Genomic DNA, 13,387 nt, shown 5'->3' on the forward strand with positions numbered 1-13,387 from the left:
CATAAGAATTCATGCTTATTTTGCTGGCAATTTTTATAATTCTACTTATGTTCTTCAAGTTGTACTCAGTATTTGCATCTTTCCCATGTTTCCTTCGTTTTGCCAATAGTTTTTCCTTATAATTTCTTAGAGAACGCAGTTCATTATTTTCCCAGGGCGCTAATTGTGATTTTGATAATAGTTTTTCTTCTATATGTGTTGTGTTATCATCTACAATTTCTTTGATAATAGAAGTAATATTCTTCATATCAGCTGACGGGTTGTCCGAATGAATGTAATTAGCAAGACGATCTTCAATTAATATAGATATGTTATTATAATTAAGTTTCCGTATTTCCCTTCTCTCATACTGTTTATTCTTTATCACACTTTCCATTTGACACCATATAACATTGTGGTCTGTAATTTCACACTCAATTGAATCTATTTTTAATTTACTTGCCATGTTACTATATACATGATCTATGGATTTCTTGCTGCTCGGACGAGTGACCAAGGAGTGGGCTGATTCATAATCGGCACTAGAGAGTATTGAAAACAGGTTAGAAGAATTCCAGCGGTCAAATTGATCAATATTTGAGTCTCCAACGACTATTGAAGCTGTACGAGAGGGTTGACATAATTTGTTTTCCAAAGAGGAAAGAAAGGCATCTACGTCACATTTGGGAGAGCGGTAAAATGTTGTCAATTTCAAGGGTATACCCTTTATTAAAAATCCATCAACAGAAATTCGTATGACATCTATATAATTTGTACTATCACAGTGTTCTACTGTATAGGTAAGGTTATCACGTACATATAGTGATGTACCCCCATATCCATCTTTACGGCAACAATGTATAGCATTATACCCCGGGATTCCGTATAATTGTGTTATATCCGATTGAAACCAAGTTTCTTGGACTGCAATAACATTTGGTAGAACAGGGAAACGAGCAATAACAGATTTAAACTTATTAAATTTGCTGAATGAAGAAATGCTTCTAATGTTCACAGACATTATGTTAAAAATATACTCATGACTTCTGTAATGTTCATTGAATAACTCTATGTTTTTAAAATATTTGTTTTTATTATTCATGAAATTGTTTAATTTATGTGTTTAATAAAAGTATATATATGTACTACTTAGTGATGATGATTCTCTGGGGATAAAAATTCACCATTCTCATAATCAATCGTGTCTTCTTTGAAATTTGGTATTTAATCTTCTTTAGGCGTATAAAACTTTCCCCCAGAAATTTGTAGGTATAGGTCCACGCCATCATATAGCCCCCATAGAACGGTACCTTCCGAATTTCGGTATTTTGAAGGTTGTGGCCACATTAATCCACCGAAATGGCTGAAATTTGTGGTGGAGGGTATAAAAAGTTCGGCCCGACCGAACTTAACGCTTTTCTTACTTGTTACGAATTATTTTCGGCTTGTTAATAGCACTTTTCTTTATTAAAATTTTGTTTCCGTGGGTGTAAATGTACTTATACCCAACAGTTTTTAAACTCAACTCAAACTGCTGAATAGGCGTACAACAGGAATGCAGAAAGTATTTGGTGGAAAAGAGGACAAATTAAGCAGAGAGCCGAAACAGAACCAAAGAATGTGTGTTTGTATCTTTGATTTTGTAGCTTAACAAGTTGATGCAAATCGTAGAATCCCAAAGAAATTATACCAAATGTCTTGGTTTTGTATAGAATCCAATGTATATTTGATTTCACTCGTACAAATAGGGTTTTCTTAACTTACGATGAAATAGGTGTAAGCTCGTTGGCTGTCCAAAAGTAATAAGAAAGTTTATAAAGGAAGTTGCCTTCTCCACATGACCATCAGTAATCAGTTAATAGTACTGATTACTTTAGTACAAATCTTCTTGCCGTTGTTACATTTAAGTTAACTGGGAATTTCAAAGATACGTTGAAGGAAAGAAAGTGGGGAAGAGTAGGGATTCACATTTGACATAAACATTTCTCCCCCCCTCCTTTTACGGTATTAGCCGTAAAAGTTATATTTTTAGTTTGTAATGATTGGAAAAGTGTAAGTTCATGTGGAGAAGGCATCTTAAAAAATCGATTATTATGACGTTAATTCTAGAAGAGGAAAAAATTATCATATTTTCATAGTTTTGAATTCATAACTTATGTAGTAACGTATACATACAATGTCTTAAGTATTTCAGCGTTCTTAAAGGTATTAGCATATTCGAAAAATTCAATTGTACATTAAATAGCTATATTAATTATGGAATGCACCGTATAACACGATACCGAATATGGTGTTTTGGGCAGTTGGAAAACCCGGTTTATTGTATATGCCATCGAGCATGATTCTTGAGTATACATCTATCCCCAGTACGATGTCGATTGACGCAGATACATTAAACGACTTGTCGGCCAGAATGAAGTTAACAAAACTTTTCTTAATGGAGTCTGGGAGTGACCGCTTGGGGGTTACGGTGCTGATTCGGTTGTTTACTCTTAGCGTGACGTCAACACTTCTCTTCGGATCTGCTGTTGACCATAACTTTAAGGGGCATATTGTCTCATTTTCCAGTTCCAGGCAAGTTGCACCCAATTTATCCACATATTTTTGAGAGACATAACTCATTCTGGCTGCTGAATCCAATAGACATCTTGCGAAATAAATTTTATCCTTACTTTCGACTCTTGCCAATACTGTAGGAAGCAGTGTGGCAATATTTCGATTCAATATGGCTGAGAGGGATGTAGGAGTTGAGGTGGAAGGAAGTAGCCGCGAATCTCGATTTGAAGTTGAGGGAGATAAAGATCTCGACCTCCTTTTTTGAGACAAGGTCATCTTGGGTTGAGCCGTGGTCGTTTGCTCGAGCCTTGAATGGGTGTGTAAAAGTGAATGGTGCGCTTTTCCACAGTATCTGCACCCCGTTTTAGTAAAGCATGTTCCTTGCGAATGGGTATGGGCTAGGCAGTTTTCACAATAACCGTATTTTCTTACAACATGCATTCGATCGAGAGTGTTTAGATTGTGAAAACGACGGCAAGATTTTAGAGCGTGCATCTGGCGGCAAACTCTGCAAGCAAACTTTTGTCTAACTGGAACTGAATTGGACCCCTTGTTAGATTTCATGATTCTGTAAAAAAATGACAGGATTAGATGGAGGAAATAAAAAAGGAATTTGAAGAAAAAGGGAATTTTGGAAAGGAAATCTGAAAGGAAAAGCAATAATTAGGAATTGTCCTCGCATATAATGACCAACTTAGTGATAGGCCTTGTTACCACCCCTCGTTGTGTGAGAACCTCAGCGACTCGAACTCGTTCGTCCTTTCCAGGGAATACTTTGGTAACCCTTCCCAGTCGCCAGCTATTGGGTGGAAGATTTTCGTCTCGGATTGCTACCAACATCTTATCGGTGACATCTCTCTCGGGATACTTCCACTTATGCCGCTTTTGTAGTTCCTTTATATATTCATTCTTCCATCTAGCACAGAAATGTTGGTGGATTGCCTTAAGCTTCTGCCAACGATTTCGAATCGAGACGGGCTCTTCAGTTACTTCAGGGTCTAATGGTGCTAGTATGGGGCCTCCAATCAGGAAGTGTCCCGGAGTTAAGGCAGATAGATCAGATGGATTCGTTGACATTGCTGATAAGGGCCGGGAATTGAGGCAGGCTTCGATCTTGGCCAGAAGGGTCTGGAGTTCTTCGAAGGTGTATTTGAAGGACTGTGCCGTCTTCTTGAAGTGCTGCTTAAAGCTTTTGACACCTGCCTCCCATAAACCACCCATATGAGGAGCGCCTGGTGGTATAAAATGCCATGTAATATTTTGGTGGGAGTAATTGGAAATAAGAGCATTATGGGAGGTCTGAATGAACTCTTTTGCTAATGTACGGGAGGCACCCACGAAAGTCGTTCCATTATCGGAGTATAAGTGGAGCGGACATCCACGTCTGGATACGAAACGGCTAAACGATGCGAGGAACGCCGGCGTTGATAGATCGCATGTTGCCTCGAGGTGAATTGCTTTTGTGGAAAAGCAGACGAAGACACAAACGTATCCTTTGGTCATTCGTCTGCATCTCCCTGTGTAGCTCTTCACATCGAACGGACCTGCAAAATCGAGTCCGGTATGAGTGAATGGTCTAGAATAAGTGCACCTTTCTGGAGGCAGTGCTGCCATTAACTGCTTTTGGCACTTACGTTTATAAAGGATGCAAGGTTTGCACTTATGGATTTGGGATTTTATTAAGTTTTGGACTTTTGGAATCCAGTACTGACTACGTACAAGTCGGAGTACCAGTTGGTTCCCGCCGTGCAGAGTTATTGTATGGACAAATTTGACGAAAAGATTGGAATATGCACATCTGTATGGGACTATTATCGGATGCTTTTCATTGTATGTCAGATTTGGAGCAGCTTCTAAACGACCGCACACGCGCATGAGACCATCTGCATCAAGGAATGGGTTCAAATTCAAAAGCGAACTTTTTGAAGGGATGGTGTTTCCAAGGGAAAGTGCTGCATACTCATTCGGGTACACGGCTTTTTGGATAATACACACTAATCGTTTCCGAACGAAGGATACTTCAAGAGATGATACAGTGCGAGTGTCATTTCTTCGGTAATAAGGTTTATATTTTGGATGAAGTGCCTGAATAAATCTGTATGCATACGCCATAACTCGCATAGCTCTAGAATAGCAGGAGAACCTCTCTAATATGTCTTCGAACTGTTGAAAATAGGAGAAATGCACTTTTACTGTTTTCTTTTCCAATTCTGTCTCGTATGCAACGTATTGATTGGATTGGGGCCAGCATGACATTGGTTCGGATAGCCAGCTTGGTCCTTTCCACCACAATGAGTTATCGACTAAATCTTTGGGATAGACTCCTCTACTTGCTAAGTCTGCTGGGTTCAGCATCGACTCAACATGAAACCATTGAGCGGGGTCAACGACTTGGATTATTTTTGAGACCCTGTTCGCGACAAAAGTGTTCCAACGACACGGTGGTTTGGACAACCAGGATAGGACGATTTTTGAATCTGTCCAACAGAAGACAGAGTAATTTGGAACGTCAAATTGAGGAAGTAAATTATCTATCATATCTGCTAGGAGAACCGCGCCGCAGAGTTCTAACCTGGGTATTGAAATGGTTTTCAATGGTGAAACTTTTGTTTTGGAAGATATCAGGCTAGTATGAATTTCGGATGGATATACAACTCGGATGTATAAAGCAGCAGCATACGCCTTTTCCGATGCATCAGAAAATCCGTGGAACTGGATTTCGGCGTCAGGAGTAAAGTAGAGCCACCTAGGGATTCGGATTCGGTCTATAAATGGATACTGACTTTTGAATGTTTTCCATAAACGCAAAGATTCTGTGGATATCACTTGATCCCATTCGGTTCTGTCCATCCAAATTCTTTGCATTATTATTTTTGCTATGATGATAATAGGGGCCAACCAACCGGCCGGATCAAATAACTTAGCAATTTGGGAAAGTACAACTCTCTTAGTATTCGGACAATCTTCTGGGAATATTGATGTGGAAAAGAAGAACTCATCTGAGAGAGCATTCCAACGGATCCCCAGTGTTTTTGCTAAACTAGAATCATTGAAGTCAAGAAATTCAGAATGAAGCAAATCATCAGCAGGTAAATCTTCGAGAATTTCCTTGGAATTTGATGTCCATTTCCTCATAGAAAATCCTGCTGAACGAAGTACCTGAATTAACTCATCCCTCGCCTGAAGTGCAGATGGGATATCATGTTGGCCTACAAGTGCGTCGTCAACGTACATAGAGGACTTTAAAATTTTAGAAGCTAATGGAAATGCATGTTGGATGTCGTCAGCTAATTGGATCATTGTCCTTATGGCTAGATAAGGAGCACAATTGACACCGAATGTCACTGTTTGAAGCTCGAACTCCTCTATTGGATCTTTTGGATTCTTACGAAATAATATTCTTTGAAAGGAAGTATGATTAGGATTCACGCGAATTTGTCGATACATTTGTTTAATGTCTCCATTAAAAACGTACCGGTAGAAACGCCAGTTAAGAATTAAAATTGTCAGATCATTCTGTAACACCGGGCCAGTATGCAATATGTCGTTAAGACTTTTGCCATTTGAGGAGGGACACGAAGCATTGAATACAACACGGACTTTGGTAGTCGTGCTGTCCGGTTTCACCACCGCGTGATGTGGTAGATAATAACACGATGTACTTTGGAAGGATTCATTGGCTTTGATAGGAGTCATATGTTTCATGACGAGGTATTCTTCTATATTCTTATCATATTCTTGTTTGAGTTGCGGACTACGAAGAAGACGACCCTCGTTACGAAGGAATTGCGCCATGGCGCTGTTTTTAGAAAATCCCAAACCGGAAGTTGTGGATTGCTCATCTTTAAATGGAAGCGACACGACGTACCTACCTTCATTGTCTCGGTACGTCGACTTTTTGTACAATTCTTCGCAAAAGATTTCTGAAGTGGACATGATACGTTTCTGTGGAACGTTCTCCACCTCCCAAAAACGTGAAATCTCCTTATCGAGAGAGATTTCGCAAAAGTATGAGACACATGTCGTAAAGGAACTGAGGTTTCGGTTTGGAACTGGACCCGACAGTACCCAGCCGAAAACTGTTTCTTGGCCCATTAGAGATCCGCATATACCATGCATGCAACCCGTTAACATAATAGAAGGTAGAATGTCGGCACCGATAAGCATGTCAATCTTAGAACTCTCATAAAACTTTGAATCAGCTAATTCAAGTTTTGGTATGTCGTAAATTATTTCTAGATTTATGGTGGCTGAAGGCAGGTTATTTGACAGGTGCGGCACCACCAACGCGGATATTTTCATTTCGAAATTTTCATTAGAGTGTGAACCTATTATGAACTGACTCTCTTTTCGAACATCTGCAGAGACTGTATTGTTTAAACCAGATATTCTTGCGGTGGTACGTCTGAACGGAAGTTTCAGGAAATTGAACAACTTTTCGGAAATAAAGGTCCGCTCGGACCCCGAATCTATTAATGCCCTAGCCGTATAGGCTACATCGCAGTAAATAATTTTCACCAACGCTGTTCCTAAAAGGACGCCATTCGTGTTTGATGCGAAACAACTTTGGACCATTCCATTAGGCGTTGTAGTGGACTGTAAAGGAGCAGTTTGTGGGACAGATGGTATTGTGGATGATACTGAATTGGGATTCCCCGGAGTAACGGCAGCCTGGTTACTAATGGTATCCCTGTGTAGTAAAGTATTGTGCCTTTTGTTACATTTAAAACATGAGTGTCTGCTCTTGCAGTTCTTAAGCAAATGGGCACCAGAGAAACAATTAAGGCACAGATTGCTATTTTTTATTTCCGCTAATCTCTGATTGTACTCCATACTCAAGAATCGGGGGCATTTTCTTATTATATGAAATTCTTTTGGGCACAATTTACATTTTGTTTTAGATACATTTACTTGAAATGCCTTAATTTTCCCATTATCATTTTTAAACGTCGTTGGAGATTTCGATTTTGTGGATATAGGCTTAATTTCGTGGGCGATTTTCATCTCGGAGACGGACTCCAAAGTTCTGTATCTACTGGTTAGGAATTCGTCTAGGTCTGTCCACTTCGGAATGACGGCTTTATCGCTCAGTGTCTGTTCCCAGAGGGTGAGAGTGGAGTCAGGGAGACAATCTGAACACAAATAAACAAAGATTGGATTCCAGCTCTCAACATCGATCTGATGACCCTTTAAGGCTACGATACAGGAGTTAATATCCCTTTGGAGGTCTTTTAGGGAAGTCGCGTTTTCAGATCTTATAGGGGTGAGGTTGAATAGTGCCCTTAACTGTCCATTGACTAGGACTCGCTTATTCTCATAACGAGAACATAAGTTGCTCCACGCACTACTAAAACCATCATTAGTCAGGGGACTCTTAGACACTATGTCATGTGCCTCACCCTTTGTCTTCTGGGACAAATAGAAGAGTTTCTCAACTGGAGTTAACTTGGAGTTACGGACGCAAACCGCCGTAAACATGTCGCGGAACGAGGGCCACGATTTATAATCACCATGGAAGGTGTTGAGTTCGATTGGAGGCAGACGGAAATTGGAATTGGAGTTTAGTTGGGAGCTTGAACTTGGACTAGGTCCTGCAGACGTTAAATTCTCGATTGCCTCATTTAGCTTGGAGATGATGCGGCAGTATGTGGAGTAGGACAAAATATACTTTTGTTTAACCGTGTCTATTACTGAAGCTTCGTTTTCGTCCCTCGATTCGTCTTCATCCTCATCTTCTTTGTTGGAAAGATCGGCCAGACATTGATCATAAACCTGTTTAAGGCTTTGCCAAGTTGACCTGATCTCCTCTTTGTGTACTTCGAGTACACAACGGGTGGTTACAGGCAATTGGTTGCTATTTAGTGAAGCTTCAAACTCCACCAAACCATCAGCAAATCGGATAAACTGATCCAACGACATTGTATTCTCTATCAGAGACTTAAATTTGCAAAATTAGTTGAATAGAATAGTATTGGAAAAGTTCTATAACACAAACAAAAAAAAATGGTTTGTGTGTTCGTAAGTTCCTGGGGGATACTACGTGAAAATGTACGTGAACTTGTTTCTGTAACCACTTTAAATCCACTGGATATAGATATATAATGTTCCCTGTGGTTTGTGACAAAGAAATTTCCGAGCAATGCCAACTATAAAGAAACTATGCCCAATGGACAAATTGTGCGCACTGTTGTAATACTTTGGAGCACTACTATAGTGCAAATAATAAAATAAACTTCGATATGTTGATTAGAGCTCAAAGCGAACAAGTTACTTTATCAACTTGATAGGAAAAAATTATTACATTCGACCCACTGTGCGAATGTATCTTTTCAAAATATCTGGTCATTTAACACGCTTATAGACACATTCTAGCTCGCTCACCAGCATATGATATGTAATAACATGAACTGTAATGTTAGAAATAGGAACGATTGGAATGATGAATTACTCCGATCTCAGGACAGCCAAAAATAGCAAGAGTGTTGGGTGTTAAGAGTACCGATAGTAAGAGCACGTACTGGTCCCTGGTTTTAGCAATGGGTGCCTTAACCACTCACCCACACAAAAATCGGTATCATAGAATGACAACGGAGAGAATGAAGAAACGAGAGAATGAAAAAATAATCACTCAAGAGCAATTTTAACCGGCAGAATCAATAGAGAACAATAACAGCACCGTACCAACTCTCACCGTAGCCACTCGTCCACAAAAGAGACTAGTTTGGAAACGTAGAGAACGAAAAAGGAATGTGAAATAATCACTCAAGAGTGAATTAGATCGAAGGCACTCAAAACAACAGCATCACAATTGAGATGAAAACAATGCTAGTTCTCACAACAAATAGGAGTTCACACTTTTATTGTAACTAAGAGTAACCATTGAATCAAGAGTGTTTTGTTGTTAAACACTCACTGGACATGCGCACTGATAAATGCCTCTATTTGGAAACGATCTCTGTGTAAACTGAGTAGGGATAATCTATGTGTATGTTAATAGGATTGACAGATATTTATGTCTGTTAACAGATAACGCTTGCTTTCTTGGATTTTGCAAATTAACAAATAAAACCACGTTTTTATGAGCTTGAATTTACACTGCTCAGCGAAAGTTGGTAGGCACTTCTTGAACAACGCATTCTTTTGAAAAACCACTAATTAGTTGACACCATCAGACTAGATATAATGTTGCAGAATACTTAATGTTGACAGTCGAAGGATAAAGAAATACACTGTATAATATTTGGAAATATTTATTTGGAATTTAGACACAGCTGGAATTTTTCCCCAAATGCGTTGATTATCAAAGGAAGTAAGTTGCACTAGTTAAAAAGGATTTTGCAAGGACTTCACACTGTACTTAATTGAAAATTCACAACTTACTTTGGAATTTTTCCCTTACTTCACCGACGGCACTTGGTTGAGGATTCAGTTTGCAATTTCCAAAGGATAGTAACACGGTCGATGTCCCAGTTTTCCGGCAACTTTAGGGGGTTTTATCCTAGTTTTCCGGCAACTATAGGGGTTTTGTCCTAGTTTTCCGGCAACTATAGGGGTTTTGTCCTAGTTTTCCGGCAACTATAGGGGTTTTAATCCAAATATGGAGTTATTTTTGTAGGAATCACGCTTTTGTTTCTTGGCTTTACGTCGCACAACCGTGTTGATGGTAATCGATATAATATGACCGCACTTAATTAACTAAAGTGAGTGCATCAACAACCAATCAATCAAACCTGTTTTCCGCAGTCTGTCTGCGTAGCAGTAATCTCTCTGTCTTGTCTCTTATCCGGCTCGTTATGGACCAAAATGTACACCTCAAACTGCTGAATAGGCGTACAACAGGAATGCAGAAAGTATTTGGTGGAAAAGAGGACAAATTAAGCAGAGAGCCGAAACAGAACCAAAGAATGTGTGTTTGTATCTTTGATTTTGTAGCTTAACAAGTTGATGCAAATCGTAGAATCCCAAAGAAATTATACCAAATGTCTTGGTTTTGTATAGAATCCAATGTATATTTGATTTCACTCGTACAAATAGGGTTTTCTTAACTTACGATGAAATAGGTGTAAGCTCGTTGGCTGTCCAAAAGTAATAAGAAAGTTTATAAAGGAAGTTGCCTTCTCCACATGACCATCAGTAATCAGTTAATAGTACTGATTACTTTAGTACAAATCTTCTTGCCGTTGTTACATTTAAGTTAACTGGGAATTTCAAAGATACGTTGAAGGAAAGAAAGTGGGGAAGAGTAGGGATTCACATTTGACATAAACAGGAGTAGTTAAATAGTTCTAAAGACTCTTTACTCAAAAAGTCATTGACATATATAGATTTAGTGTTTTCATTTTCTTTGAGCTTTTTCTTAGCTTCCATTAATTTATTTTTAGTAAGTTTTGAATTAAATTTTACGATCAAAGATTGTCTGTTATTATTTACATTTTTCTTCTTTAGAAAATATGCATCTTCTATGTTATCTTGGTTTATTTGTATTCCAACTGTTTCTGAGAGTTCCATTACCGTTTCTATAGCACTTTTATTGTTCTCGACAACTATTCCATTGATGACACAATCATTCTTGACCCGTTGGTCATTTAACATTTTCACTGTCTCCTTTAATGTTATTATTTCATGCTTGAGGTTTGAATTTTCTTTTTCCACTTGATCAATTCTTTTCGCATTATTTTGTACACTTCTCATAAGTTCATCGAATTTTGATGACATAAAATCTACAGATATCGCGAGATGATCAATTTTATCTAGTTTATCCTCCATTCGCTGTAGTTGTTTGTTAATATTAGTTTCTATATTTCCACCGCAATCGTGACATGCATATTCTTCGTCTCGATTTTTTAATAGCTGTTCAAACTGTTGTTTGTTCAATTTTGTGCATTTTAAATGAAAAAGTTTTGAACATTTATCACATTCGATAAAATCGTCTTTATCCTCTTTAATATCTAATTTGCATTGAGCACATATGATCTTTTTAGATCTCAAGCTTCGGCGTCCCGCAGTTGACGGCATTTTTTTATATATGTCAATATGTATCAATATATTTTAATTCAAAGAGAAAAAAAACGTTTATTGACACCTAGTACAATTTCCTGCAGGGTGGTACACTTCTGATACTATGATTGCGATTTTTACTTAACTGTTAGCATACTTTTAGGCTCAATGTACATATATTTCCACAGCCGCTATTAATATCTTCACTTTTTAAAGCATATTTTGGGGAGCTCAGTTATGTATATAAAAAGCTTTTTTTAACATTTTTAAAACATTTTCGAAAATAAATCTCTTTTTTTATTTTTATTTATTTGACATTTGGGTACTTCGATATTACTCCGCACTCTCACTCTCAGGTTATAATATTATGATCTTTGTTTCTTTGTTTTTGTTGCACATGCACTTTTCTCTGTTTGCATATATTTAAATAAATTTATTTTGTTAAAATTAGTGGGTATTAGCACTTTAAACAAATGCCCAATAACTATAAACACAGTATTTTTGTTGTAAATTCCATTTATTCACTTATTTTGGCACGAATATGCTTAAATCCTTCACAATATGATGTTTTATAGGAGCTTGTTAACAAACACGTCCGTCTTCACTCGCTCTTAACATTACATTTAGTCTCCTCATGTTAATGGTCAACTGAAGACATAAGGAGACACTCTGTTGCCCTTCTCTTGCAAATTTTCCATTGCGAATCGCTTACGTTGGAAAATTACACTGGCATCGCATAGCTTTCCACAGACCGACTTATCGCGTGCTACATTGTTAACATGGTTTCTTTGTCAGCTCCCCAAGTGCTATCAGCTGGGTACTAGAGGACCTTTTGCCTACTTCTTATCTTGTTGCAGATAGCAGTGGCATACGAAGACAACATGTACAAGCTGTCGAAAATATCGGAAATATTGGCCCATCAGCATGGACATTCAGTGTCGCTTGGCCAGAATCCCTTCTCAGATCATCTTCTCCTATAACAAGCCAACCAACTTCATAACCTCTGGTCGTCATTCTTTTCGGAGGGGCAAAGTTTTAGATCTCCCGGCTATATACTTGGTGGTTGAATACCCGAAATTAGACCAAATTTCCCAGCAGAAGCGACGGGACTAGTAAAGGATCGTGGTACGAAGCTAGAAGATCCATGAGCTAGGGATCTTATTATTGAGGCTAGTAGGAAAATGTGGCAAGACCACCTAAAGCAATGAAATATTCTTACAAAGTTTTTTAAATTGTGGGTAACGGTTAAAACCTAGAAGAATGGTAGAACGGCTGTCACAGATCCGAATAGGTGCACATGTTAATCGTTAGTTTATAGAACACACCAAGAATGACAGAGCAGAGGAGTGTGTTACGCTGTATAATGCCTTCTCAGCCGGCGAGTTCATGAGCCATGTTGTAGATGTCATTCAACAACCGAAATCATCCAAAGCGTTTAGTCCACACGAAATCTCAATTGTAACGCTTGAACAACTGAATCGGAAATTGGGCATATAATGTCATCAGTCTTGAAAGTTGGTATGAAGTTGCCGTAAAACGTACACGGCGATTTCCCACCTGTCGATAGTAGAGAATTTCTTAGAGACATTATTCCTCCTCATAATGAGAGCCAGTTTCCGCTTGCCCAACATGAGCACGGATTCATCCACACATATTAGTCGATGACTGAACCAGAAAGGGCCGTGTAACTGAACTGTGCCTCTTGACCTTACGAAGGCTATCAAAACTGTCAACCATGCCAAGCTGTTCGAGTACATGGAGAAGATTTCCCTGCAGTCAGTCTTATGTTCAGAAATAAAAAGTCGAAGACTCACAGAGTGAAACGGGGAATTCCCTAAAGTGCATGACACCTGCG

General features: G+C 38.6%; 1 pseudogene; it reads right to left on the reverse strand.

Moving 5' to 3' along the window:
- Positions 1-8,454, reverse strand: part of LOC141391105 (uncharacterized) — a 106,885-nt pseudogene extending 98,431 nt beyond the window's left edge.
- Positions 8,455-13,387: the final 4,933 nt, after the last annotated feature.

This window comes from Musca autumnalis, unplaced genomic scaffold (assembly GCF_047663935.1).
Source record: "Musca autumnalis isolate F117 unplaced genomic scaffold, ASM4766393v1 scaffold_1, whole genome shotgun sequence".
Classification (NCBI taxonomy): domain Eukaryota; kingdom Metazoa; phylum Arthropoda; class Insecta; order Diptera; family Muscidae; genus Musca; species Musca autumnalis.